Consider the following 13,975-nt stretch of genomic DNA (forward strand, 5'->3'; position numbering starts at 1 on the left):
AGCTGCAACAACTTCTTACTAGACACGTTGCCAGAGGCAAGGGAAACAAAAGCAAAAATGAACTATTGGGACCTCATCAAGATGAAAAGCTCCTGCGAAATGAAGAAACAATCAACAAAACTAAAAGGCAGCCTACAGAATGGGAGAAAATATTTGCAAGTGACATATCAGATAAAGGGTTAGTATCCAAAATCTATAAATAACTTATCAAACTCAACACCCAATAAATAAGTAATCCAGTTAAGAAATGGGCAGAAGATGGGGCGCCTTGGTGACTCAGTCAGTTAAGCATCCAACTCTTGGTTTCAGCTCAGGTCATGATCTTGGGGTGGTGAGATGGAGCCCCATGTCGGGTTCTGCACTCAGTGGGGAGTCTGCTTGAGATTCTCTCTCTCCTTCTCCCCCTGCCCCTCCCACTGCTCACACTCTCTCTCTAAAATAAATGTCTTTATTTTTATTTTTTTATTTTTATTTTTTTAAAGATTTTATTTATTTGACAGAGAGAGATATAGCGAGAGAGGGAACACAAGCAGCGGGAGTGGGAGAGGGAGAAGCAGGCTTCCCGCGGAGCAGGGAGCCCGATGCGGGGCTCGATCCCAGGACCCGGGGACCATGACCCGAGCCGAAGTCAGATGCTTAACGACTGAGCCACCCAGTCACCCCTAAAATAAATGTCTTTTTAAAAAGTTTTAAATATTTGGGGCGCCTGGGTGGCTCAGTCATTAAGCATCTGACTTCGGCTCGGGTCATGGTCCCCGGGTCCTGGGATCGAGCCCCGCATCGGGCTCCCTGCTCCGCGGGAAGCCTGCTTCTCCCTCTCTCATCTCCCTGCTTGTGTTCCCTCTCTTACTGTGTCTCTGTCAAATAAATAAATAAAATCTTTAAAAAAAATTTTTTTTAATATTTAAAAATAAAAATCAGGCACACTAAGAGATCAACAAAAATAACTAATAATAAAATAGAATAATTGTAACAATATACTGTAATAAAAGGTTTATGAATGTGATCTCTCTCAAAATATTTTATTGTAATGTATTTTCCCTTCTTCTTGTAATGATGGGAAATGATAAAATGCCTACATGATGAGATGAAATGAGATAAATGACATAAGCGTTGTGACATACTGTTAAGCTACTATTGACATTCTGATGCTGCATCAGGAGGATCATCTGCTTCCAGACTGCGAGTAATGGAAACCACAGATAATGGGCTTCTTGAGTAGTAGTAACAGAGGACATATGGCCACAAAACAAAAAATATTTAGTATCTGGCCCAATATAGAAGTAGTTTGCCAACCCCTGATAGGGTGAGGCCTGAGTTCTAGAGCACTCCAATAAATAAGAAATATGAGGGGTGCCTGGGTGGCTCAGTCAGTTAAGCATCCACCTCTTGATTTCAGCTCAGGTCATGATCTCAGGGTCGTGAGATTGAGCCCCATGTCAGGCTCTGTGCTGGGCGTGGAACCTCCTTAAGATTCTCTTTCCCAGACATACAAATGGCCAATAGACACTTGGAAAAATACTCAACATCACTCAGCATCAGGGAAATACAAATCAAAACCACAATGAGATACCACTTCACACTGGTCAGAATGGCTAAAATTAACAACTCAGGAAACAACAGAAGTTGGCAAGGATGTGGAGAAAGGGGAACCCTCTTACACTGTTGGTGGGAATGCAAACTGGTCAGCAGTTTGGAAGACAGACATATTGTCTGGAAGACAGTATGGAAGTTCCTCAAAAAGTTAAAAATAGAGCTACCCTATGACCCAGCAATTGCACTATCAGGTATTTATCCAAAGGATACAAACACAGTGATTTGAAGTGATTATAGCAGCAATGTCCACAAGAGCCAAAATATGGAAAGAGCCCAGATGTCCACTGACGGATGAATGGATAAAGAAGATGTGGTGTACACACACACACAGGAATATTACTCAGCCATTAAAAAGAATGAAATCTTGCCATCTGCAACATCGATGGAACTAGAGGGTATTATGCTAAGTGAAATAAGTCAGTCAGAGGAAGACAAATATATGATTTCACTCATATATGGAATTTAAGAAACCAAACAAATGAACTTGGGGAAGGGAAGGAAAAATAAGACAAAAACAGAGAGGGAAACAAACTATAAGAGACTCTTAACTCTAGGAAAAAAACTGAGGGTTGCTGGAGGGGAGGTGGTGGGGGGGATGGGATAACTGGGTGATGGGCATTTAGGAGGACACTTGATGTAATGAGCACTGGGTGTTATATGCAACTAATGAATCACTAAATTACCTCTGAAACTAATAATACGCTATATGTTAATTAAATTGAATTTTTAAAAAAAGATTCTCTCTTTGCCTCTCCCTCTGCTCCTCCCACCCTCACTCCCCCTCTCTAAAAAAATTTGTATTTTGAGAAAGAGCAGTTCATGATATGGCAGAAAACCAGGGAAATGTGGGTCTCCAAAGATAGGTGAAGACAAAGGCCATTTTTAAGGTAAGAGGGAGTGATCAAGTATGTTAATATTGCCTGGAGGACAAGCAAAATGAACTGAGAAAATGAAAGTTGAACTTCATAACCTAAAGGCCACCAGGGATCTTCACAAGAACATTCTCTTTGGAACGGTAGGAAATGATGTGGGAGTTCAACAAAGAATGGGAAGAGAGGCAGTGGAGGCAGGTAAGAGTTTTGCTAGGAAGGAGAACAGAGAAACGGATCAGGAAAAGGTGAATGAATTCCATAGGCACAGCACCTGGGCCCCAAAATCCAGATAGCCCTTGGTTTTCATTTCAGTGTTAACCATTAAAATTTTGTGTTTTATTTAATAAAAAAGAGGAAACCTTATAAAATAATAGATGATTTTGTGTGGAGAGACATGTTCTAATAAGATAACAAGTATAAAGGCATATGGTTTCTCTTATAAAACAAAATTTAGCTCTTTCATAATTTAACTCTCCAAGGAGACTTTCCAGGCAGCAAAGGGCAAGCTCAGCAAAGCTGCTCCAACTGTGTTTTCTGAGATTCTCTTTCCCCAGGGAGACTCTTTAACTTCAAGAACTGTCACAGACCCCAGGAATACAAATATTCTTCCTTTCACATTCTGGTACAAGTGTAGTCAAAAACTCCTCCTACCTTTGCAAGGTAGAGACAGACTGGAATATTCAAAAGCCTTTCCAGGAGACTAAGGGAGAATGAAGCAAACAGAAAGGGCAGAGGCAGGAAAACAGGAATATGAAATTTAGGCACACAGGCTTTGAAGTCAGATAATCTTGGATTCAAATCATTGCTCTGCCACTAAGTGGCTGTATAACTTTGTGCAGGTTACTTAACTTCTCTGAAGCATAGTTTCTTCATCTATACAATGGGTAAATTTATACCTACCTGTGTTCATTCAGGGCCTCCAAGAAGTAAACACCAAGATCAGATCAGACTTGCAAGAAATTGGTGGGAATGCTTATGAAAGAAAATGGAGAGGGAGCTGGGGAAGGATGAGATCTGTCAGACAATGATACACATCTGACCCATAGGAAGGAGAAATGGAAAGAAGGTAGGATAGGAAGAGCCTTAGACTGCCATGAAGCTTTCAGAAATTTTCTCGGGCCAAAACCATCAGCCAGAGGAGTCCTCTGTCTCACAGGAATGGGCCTGCTGCAATATCCCCGCTGTGCACCTCACTGGCTAAAAAAGACCGCAGGAAACAGCCTCAGAGCAAATGCAGTGTTGTATTTAGAATATAGCAGTTGGGGACATCAGTCAATTATGCCCCCCACAGTAGGAGATCTGAGAGGCACATTCTCATAGTTGTACACATCTCCCTCTCTACAGGGGATTGTGGAGCAGTTCCACCTTGGTTCCCAGGGGCCTTTCTTCTTGAGGAAGGGCCAGGTTTAGTGGAATGAATTACAGCCCTCATCACTGCTGTTGATTTCAGGCCTGCAACTGATACTCATACTCTGTCTTCTCCATTCTAAATTCTCCTCACTGTCATCTGTCACCTTGGCTGGTCTTGGTGGCCTACCTGGCGGTGTGACCTGAGCCTTCATTCCTGAAGGGTCTGGTAATCATACAGTTAGTAATCACACCCTTCTCAGGATGGAGTTGCTGCATGTGTCCATTCAATGGGACAAGGGAATACCAGGAGACACCCAACTGCATCACATAGATTCCACACATATTCCCTCCCTGTCCCTATTGTAAAAAAGCAGCCTTACCTTTTCCTGCTGATCAGGGTCATCTACCTTTGCCAATATTGGTGACACCTCTTCTCTCAGGCTGGTCCCTGGATACAAGGAATCCAAAATTGTCCTCATGGCAGCCATAGCTTATAGTTCAGTGGGAGTTTTGCAGCATCCCCTAGCAAGAATTACACCTTCTTAGGGAATCAGGACCTCCAACTTTGCAAAGCTCAGAGCTGCAGGAACAGAAAATACAAAGTCCCCTATTGGGTCATTGTGAGTAACTGGTAAATGGAGTTACTCCTGCTTGCACCCCTTGGTTCCCAGACCTGTGTATTCTTCCCATTGGGGACCTAGCACCAAAATTTTCTCTATATATTTCCTATCCTTTTAGAGGGTTATCACAAAGCTGGAACTTTAGCTGTGCCTTTAAAAGACTGTTCCAACATTTTCTAAGGCCAGCTGCCCCTGGATGGTGCAATATATGACCAGTGGGCCCATGCCCACTTCACATATCCTGTACTGTGAGGGGGGTTCCATGTTTGGATACTAAGCTGTGTGAAAATCCTGCTTGTAGATTAGGCATTCCATAGGCCCCTAAATAGTGATGGTGGTCAAGGCACTACAGGTAGGAAATGAAAACTCATACCCAAAACAAGTCACCTATCCCATCTATCCCTATTCACCTATCCCTAACCACTGGCCCTTCCATTATAGATAAGGCCCAATGTAGTTGACTTGCCACCAAGTAGCTGGTTGGCTTCCTCAAAGAATAGTGCCCCATCAAGGGCTCAGCATTGATCTCTAATGTTGACAAGTTGAACATTCAGAGGCAGCAATAGTCAGGATTGTAAAGGTCTGCACTGTGATTCTCCCACTATAGCTTAACAAAATCTCCATACTGCATCTTTTCCCATCATCGACACTTCCAACACCAGAGGGTTCTCCAGATTCTATTGGCAGAGCCCTTTTCTTTTCCAGGTCTCACTCAGAGCTGGCAATCTTCCATGTTATCTGGTATATGAACCAAAGCAATGATCCTAGGTGTAGAATATATTGCTTCCAGAACTCAAAGAGGACTACTGGCACTGTGCTTCCATCTTTGTGGTAGGGAATAAAAGATGCTGCAATTTTTTACTTTGGAGAGCTATCCCAACATACTCCTGACCATTAGATTCCTAAAACTTTCATTGAAATGGCAGGTTCCTTAATCTTTGTCGGATTTATCTCCCACCATCTGGAGCACATCAGCATGCCATCGATGAAATGGATCAGTGTGATGGTTCTGTGGAATACCTAGGCAGTCCAGATTTCATCAAACTATATTATGACAGTGGGCAGGAAATTTGACATAGCCCTGAGCCCAAAGTATAAATGAATACTGTTGGTCATCTCACATGAATACAAACTGTTCCTGATCCTCTTTCCTGATTGAAATTGAAAAGAATTGCTTTTGTCAATCAATGGCCATATATCATATATCTGAAGATTTATCGATCTGCTCTAGCAATTAGGCCATATCTGGCACAGTAGATATGATGAAGGCTACTGCTTGTTTAAGCCAGCAATAGTCTTCAGTCATTCTCCAGGGATGTGATATTGTTTCTTTTTTTTTTTTTTTTTTTTTTTTTTTTTTTTTTAAAGATTTTATTTATTTATTTGAGACAGAGAGAATGAGAGAGAGAGAGCACATGAGAGGGGGGAGGGTCAGAGGGAGAAGCAGGCTCCCCGCCGAGCAGGGAGCCCGATGCGGGACTCGATCCCGGGACTCCAGGATCATGACCTGAGCCGAAGGCAGTCGCTTAACCAACTGAGCCACCCAGGCGCCCGTGATATTGTTTCTGATTTACTATCTTGGCTGGGAAAGGAAGGAAGGTGAAGGAACAGTTTCAAAGGTTTCTACTTGGCTTTCCTCATTCTATCTTTTACCCTACAGACTAAGAACCTAATGTGAGGCTTATTCTAACATTCAAGTATATCAATGCAATCAGGAACAGACAAAATGACCACTGGGTGCCTCCACTAACCTAGCAGGCCCATTCTGAGCAGACTTTACTGAGGACTTAATTTATTACTCAGTCCCTGTAGGCCCTCCCTTTTATTAGAACTATAATGATGCTTTGGGTCTCCAGGTATCAGTGACAACTCAGACCGTGTGTCTAATAGTTCCCAAAATGTCTCATCAGTTTATCCTCCCCAGTATACAATCACCCAAGTAAACTGTCAGAGGTACCTTTCAAAAAAGAACTAGGGGAATAGTATGTACTTGCCATGGTATTGCTACTTCTTTTTCTGCCAGAGACATCATGCTCTATTACCATCTCTACAATTCTGTGCAGCTCAAGTCCCTTGGCTGTACCCTCAGATCTTGAAGGTCATTATAATTATTGCAGCCTCCATTACATTGAAAGTCATCATCCCTACAGATATTAATGAGCCCCACTTTGTAACCACCTCTTCTACAATCAGGCCTGACCTGCAGAGAAGAGCCACAACTAATGATGCTGATGCTATTCCCACTAGTGCTTTCCTGATGGCCTCATGAATGGTGTGTCTTCTGAGCCCTCCCATAGAACAAAATCAACCGGTATGTTTTGTGGCCTCACATAACACAGCCATTCCTGCTTGCCCACTTTCCTTAGCCTCTTTATTCCTTCTACTATCTGCCAGGATAGCTCAAGCATTTCCACTTCATTCAACATTGGCCATTCCTCTCTTAAAGACTCTAAGAACCACCTCATCCTCTAGGGTTCTTGCCAATGTGTTAAATCCTGTGACCTCAAAAAATGGTCTATAAGTCTATGAATTCCTATCCAGTTTTACAGTCTAACCCCCTTATAAAGTACCCTCAAAATACAATCCCAGGTATACCACCATGCTTCTGCTAGCTAATTCTTGCAGTTCCTTCAGTGTATAACATCTTTCCTCTCTTACCAGGTCCAGCATTTCCCTGGCCAGGTTGTGCTAGTATTTAACCCAAAGTTATTGACCTACCGGCCAGGAGAGGAGGTAGGGCTGCTGAGAGGGCACCTGCTGCCTTATGGGAGAAGGGATTATACAACTTATATTATAATACAACGTCTATCAATGCAAAAGTGCTAGCTCTTACCATAGAAGAGTAGGCCACCTCTGCAAATTCTTAAGATTTGAGGGGAGTCTTTAGAAGCATTCATTCAGATGTCCCTATCCCATAAATCAGGGTCCCAGGTTTTCCCAGCCAGGACTCTTACCTTAGCATAACAGACCTGCCTTGACTGATAATTTAAATGTCTCTGGAGTTTGGGGCACGTGGGTGGCTCAGTTGGTTAAGCATTTGACTCTTGGTTTTGGCTCAGGTCATGATCTTAGGGTCATGGGATCAAGCCCCATGTTGGGCTCCACACTCAGCAGGGAGTCTGCTTGAGATTCTCTCCCTCCATCTGCCCCTCCCCCTTCCCTCCACTCACATGCACACTCAAGCACTCTCTCTCTAAAATAAATAAATAAATCTTTTAAAAAATGTTTCTGGAGCTCTGCCATTCTAATCAGATCATGTTTGCTGCTCAGCTATGTCCTCTCTTCCACTGCAGTGTATAAGGGTTCTCATACTTAGACTTTAACTATTTAATAGCCTTCTGATTCTCATCCCTCTGCAAAGTGAGTGTCCATTCAGCTTAGCAGTAGCCAACCAACTCCACTGTCTTTGTATGCATTGTTCTCCCCATATCTTTCAAATGACTGAATCAAAGTCAAAAAATTAGCAAAGTCAATCCTCTCAACCAGGAATTTTTCCCAGTAGCAACTGGCCCACCACTGTGTACCAGGGACTATTCATACTTCACATATCACTCAAGAGGGAATAATTTTTACCCACTGAGAAACAGGTGAACCATATCCAGAATCCCATCTTACCACCTGTTTTCTTGGGCCATGTGTATTGGTTGAATCATCTAAGGAGAGAATTCAAGATAAAATTAGATACACAAGAGATCTGTGGTGGGAGCAAGATGAACTCCTGTGAGGGAAAATGGGGAGGGAACCAGAGAAGAGTGAGGGACCTATCAGAACATGATACAGGTCTGTCCCCTTGTATAAAAGAGGCAGAAAAAAGAAAGGTTGGGTAAGAAGAGTCTTAGATGGCCATTCAGTCGAAAGAAAATTTTGGTAAGGCCAATGGGAGATCGTTAAGCCAAAGGAAGCTGCCAAAGGAGTCCTCCATCTTGCAGGACTGGCCTGCCTTAGTTAAGGCTGATGTGCTCAGTCATTGGCTAAGAACAGTTGGTGGGAAGTGTGGCCTTAGTGCAAATGCAGTGGTAGGTTCAGCATGCAGCAGCATGTGAGTGGAAGGAGCTACGCAGAGAGGAAAACCAGACCTAAGAGATGACATTTTTTAAGAACCTACAGTCAGCTCCACCCCTGACATCCCAATTACATAAACCTTTGTTTGAATTTGTTTTCCTTTGTTCAAATTTGTTTGAATTGGGCTTCTGTCTTTGTAAGTGAAAGAGAACTCAGATACCTAAGGAGAGAATTAATTTGATAAATAAGTTTGAGGTAATCAAAGGAAGATTAAAAGGAGTCAATGTCAGAATAAGAAAGCCTATATTTCCAAACTAACAGATAAGCACATATGGTACATAAAAGTATATACCATCTCTATTATGTCCACGTGTCTATAGGTTTAAGAGAATACTGTTTATGAAATTTGGATTCCAGCACTGAACAATTTTATAATTTTGGGCAATATAATAACTGATATTTATTAAGTGCATACTTGATGCCAAGCATGACCCTAAGAGCTTTATATGCATTACTTTATTTAACCACTATTTCACAGATGAAGAGAAGACTATGACTCAGAAATATTAAGAAACCACCTCTGGGGTGCCTGGTTGGCTCAGCTGGAGGAGGGTGTGACTCTTGATCTTAGTGTCATGAGTTTGAGCCCCACATTGAGTGTGGAGATTACTTAAAAATAAATAAACTTAAAAAAAAAAAAAAAGGAACCACCCTCAAGGGCACATATCTACTAAATGCAGTTTTAGGATCTGAATACAGATCTCTCTGACTCCAGAACCCATGCCCTTTACCAGCATATTATATGGCCTCTCTTGAAGTCAATTTGTGTCTATTACCCGAGGCTAAAATGCTTTAAAATTCACAGATGTCATTTCACTAACATTCATAATCCCTCTACTCGCTGAAGTTCTTAAAAACTATGGAATAATTATGAATATCTGTTTTTCAGATAATAAAATTTCTGGCTTGGGGTGCCGGGGTGGCTCAGTTGGTTAAGCAGCTGCCTTCCGCCCGGGTCATGATCCCAGGGTCCTGGGATCAAGTCCCACATCAGGCTCCTTGCTCAGCAAGGAGCCTGCTTCTCCCTCTCTCTCCCTCTGCTTGTGCTCTGTCAAATAAATAAAATCTTAAAAAATAAATAAATAATAAATAAAATTTCTGGCTATATTTAATAACTTAGAGCTAGAATATGGAGCTCCTACTCCACCTGAAGTCTAACATTGACAATTTCACACAGACAGTGCAAACTGATTTGATATAAATGGTAAATCTTGTATAGAGGCACCAAGAACACAAAAGTTTGTAGTTACTTTCTGAGGGATTTATCCTCTTTTCATCAGAATCCCCAGAAGACTGGAAAATATACAGTCTCTTTCCCTGCCCTTTGCAATCATTTTGTCCAAGGTATTTAAAGGAAATTTATATCAAATAAAGGAGAAACCAGAAACACAAGAAGGTCCTCAATAGTTGGAGCATAGTAAAGAAAAGACTCTTCATTTTCTTCTCCATCTCCAGGATACTTAGTATAAGTCCTCACTGTCATTTATAATCTCAGTGAAAGACATTTTCTGTATGAGAATCCATTAGGCATGTGAAAACCTTGGCTGAGTGTAATTCCCTCTAATGTGGACATCTATCATTTTGCTAGATATTGGAAGGACACATATCAGAATTCCATTACTTCCAGTCTGGCTCCTGCCACCAGTCCCTCCACTAAAATTGCTCTTTCCCAGTCCCCAGCAACACCCACATTGCCTAATACAATGACTATTTTTTAATGCTTATTGTTCTGGAACTCAGCAACAGTTATTGAGTTGGTCACCTCTTGCTCTGTTCTCCTGCCTTCCTCAGGCTCCTTGCTCCGTCTTCTGATCACATTCCCTCCCAGTTTTTCTTTTTGTCCTGACCTTCCTTCAGTCTCTTTCAAAGGCTTTTCTTCTTTTTCTGGCCCCTTAAAAGAATTTGGTTTTGGTCTCCTTCTATGTTCTCTCTATTCACTCTCCGTGGATGATCTCAACTATATCCATGGCTTCAAGAGCTACCCTGATGACTCCCAAATCTGTATCTCCAGGCTTGACCTCTCTTGTGAACTCCCAACCCATATATCCTTCATCTGCATCTGGATGTCCCACAGGCATCTCAAACCTAACACAGCATAAATGAACTCATCTTCTCACCAGTACCTGGACCTTCACCTTCTGTCTATATCTCCATTAATGTCACCATGGTCCCACAGTCACCTTGCCCTGTCTTCAAGAAGTTATTCCAGAGTCCTTCCTCTCCTCTTCAATCTCACCTATATATCTTCACTCGTCTAACTTCTACTCATTCTTCTTGTTTCAGCTTGGACATCATTTTCCCCAGGAACTTTTTGCCAACTCCACAAGTCTATATAAGTTACTCCTTCTATGTGTTCCTAGAACACCTTAAACTTTCCCTCTCATAGTACTTATCACAACATAGTATTGTAATTACCAGGTTACTTGTCTATTAGTTTTGCAGACAACAAGAGTGGACCTTGTCTAAATTTCATGTTGTTATAGCCTCAATGTCTAACACAATCCCTGGCACATGGTAGGTACTCATTAAATATTTGTTGAAGGAGTGAACAAATGAATCACTAAGACTTGAGATGGATTCAACAGTTCAATAATGTTTACAGTTTAATATGTACTGTGCCTATCATGTGCCATTTTATTTCCAAAATTGTTTAATGAATATGTTCCCATATCTTATCTATAATGCCATTGTCTTAGCTAAGATTCCAGTAACTTCTTGACCAGGCTACTTAAGCAGTTTCTTAACTCAAACCTCAATCCTTTCTGCTCTATTCTCCACACAGCTTTGAGAATGATCTAAAATCAAATTAGATCGTACCACTCCCGAGTTGAACGACTTCAGTGGGTTCACTATAGCCCTAGGATAGTCCAAAACCTAAGCAGGGTATAACAGAAACCTCCATGCTTTGGCTCCTGCCTACCTATTCTCCAGCCATATCACTCAACACTCCCCCACAGGCACCTACTAAATTAGACTACTAGTCCCTCCACATATACACAATCTCCAACTGTATACCCTGACTTACTCCTATTCTTTCATAAAATGTTTATTGACCACTTGATATGTGCCAGGCAATGTTCTAGGTACTGGAGACTATGTGATGAATAGAAAGACAAAAATCTCTGCCCTCTTGGTGAATTTTTCTCTATTCAAATGCTACCTTGAATTGGATGCCTTTCTTCAGTGCTTCTACAGAACTATCAGAATATCTTTATGATACTTTATCACAACATGCCATAATTGTTGATGTACTTGAATGCTAGGGTAAATCTAGGTTTTATGAGCCCTAAAGCTTAGCAATTTGGTTTCGTGCACCTGAGGGGGCATCTTTAAGAAAAATATTACTGGGAGCCTGGGTGGCTCAGTCGTTAAGCATCTGCCTTCGGCTCAGGTCATGATCCCAAGGTCCTGGGATCGAGTCCTACATCGGGCTCCCTGCTCGGCAAGAAGCCTGCTTCTCCCTCTCCCATTCCCCCTGCTTGTGTTCCTGCTCTCGCTCTCTCTGTCAAATAAATAAATAAAATCTTAAAAAAAAAAAAAGAAAAGAAAAATATTACTAATATAATATTGCTAAGCCCTTTCCAGGCAGGGCCTTGGAAGGGGCCTATGCAAATCATTTCATGGTAAATCCACTCCTATTTACCCATCTTTTCCAACAGACTATGAACTTTTTGTTTCTATACCTCCACTCCGTGCCATCTCAGAGAGTGCTTTCTCACTGCTTGCCCACAAAGGCTACTACAGAATAAGAATCTTGCCTAGGAGCTCTAGCTACCTGTCTTCTCTTATGGAGCGTGCTCTTGAGCTAGTGAATCACTAATTCTAACACTTCATTTCAATTCTGCATGCTTTACTGAAAGTAGAAATCCTCTTAGAAGACTACTTACTGGCTCTCCACGGGCTTCCAGACACTTCAATTAGTGTAGTCTATTTCCATAACGCACAGGACCTCTTAAAGCAGATTAATAACTTGTATAAGAGTGTTCCCGACAATCACCAGAGGATTTCAAAACTGTTTACAATAGGGGCTGTCACATGTACAAAGCGCAGACCCAGAGCCCAGATTTAGAAAAATTCTTTCTTTCTCACTCAGTCTACATTTAAGACTTTAAGGCTACCTAAATCTGCAGTTTTCTTTGTCCAAAATCACTTTGGCTTTTTCCTCTGGATATATATACTCTATTGATCCAAACACTTCCTGAGCTGCCCAAAATCAGAGAATCAAGAGATTTCAGAGTAAGAAGGAACTGAGAGTTTAAAAAATCATATATTAGTATATCTATTATGTGTGAGCCATTGTGAGGAAAACAAAGAAGAGTAACATATCCCAGTTCTCAAGGAGCATATAAAAAAGTCTTTCCATGGCCAGATTTTTCTTACCTATGGTGTTATTTTTCCCTCCATTCTCCAGCTCTGAACATTTTATTTTTCTAGGATTTTACTGAACTTTAAATCAGTCCCATTAATAAGTCACATGCTACTGGCACAAATTACAAATAACTGCAGAAAAAGATCATACTTATTAACTACTCTCCTAAATGTGGTAGACATACTCAAACAGAGAAAATTGCCTTTTTTAATACCTTAGAACCAGGCAGCGTATCCTAGAAATTAGCTAAATTTCATTTAGAAACCAAGCAACTGAGCTCTAAGGAATGACTAAGGGCTTCCACGAGCTTCCATGGCCTCATAGATCTACATCACTGATAAGTCTCACACTGAAAATAATTCAGTTTTGAGGAAAATAAAGAATTTAAGGATATTAAAAGTTAATATCCACCAAACATTTATGTTTGTGCCTTTGAGGATCCACTAAATCTCAGACACTGAAAATAAAACATGGTCCCTGCCCTTAAGAAACTCATAGGCTAGTAATACAGACAGAAATCCTGCAGATAATAATACAAAATGGCCGAATGATGATAGAGATAAGCACAGGGTACTATGTGAATCGAGAGGATGGGTACTAACCTAGCTGGTATGGAGGAAATAATATTTGACCTGACCTTTTTTTTTTAAAGATTTTATTTATTTATTCGACAGAGAGAGAGAAAGAGAGAGAGAGCAGGAACACAAGCAGGGGGAGTGGGAGAGGGAGATGCAGGCTTCCTGCCGAGCAGGGAGCCCAATGTGGGACTCGATCCCAGGACCCTGGGATCATGACCTGAGCCGAAGGCAGACGCTTAACAACTGAGCCACCCAGGCGCCCATGATTTTTTTTTTTTTTAAGATTTATTTATTTATTTATTTGAGAGAGTGAATGAGAGACAGAGAGCATGAGAGGGAGGAGGTTCAGAGGGAGAAGCAGACTCCCCGCTGAGCAGGGAGCCCAACTTGGGACTCGATCCCAGGATTCCAAGATCATGACCTGAGCTGAAGGCAGTCGCTTAACCAACTGAGCCACCCAGGCGCCCCTGACCTGACTTTTTAAAAGATAAGTTTTAGACAGCAAAACTGAGAGGCAAAGTAAGGCAA

General features: G+C 41.6%; 1 protein-coding gene across 1 annotated transcript in view; it reads right to left on the reverse strand.

Annotated features, from left to right (window-relative positions):
- Positions 1-13,975, reverse strand: part of SPATA31F3 (SPATA31 subfamily F member 3) — a 117,178-nt gene that overhangs the window by 54,280 nt on the left and 48,923 nt on the right. The window contains exon 4 of the transcript XR_010407566.1: positions 4,199-4,398. The gene's annotated coding sequence lies outside the window, so the exon portion shown is untranslated. The remainder of the gene's footprint in view (positions 1-4,198; positions 4,399-13,975) is intronic.

This window comes from Mirounga angustirostris, unplaced genomic scaffold, assembly GCF_029215605.1.
Source record: "Mirounga angustirostris isolate CCGP_5_RB_7025 unplaced genomic scaffold, mMirAng1.0.hap1 SCAF_15, whole genome shotgun sequence".
In the NCBI taxonomy this organism is placed as follows: Eukaryota; Metazoa; Chordata; class Mammalia; order Carnivora; family Phocidae; genus Mirounga; species Mirounga angustirostris.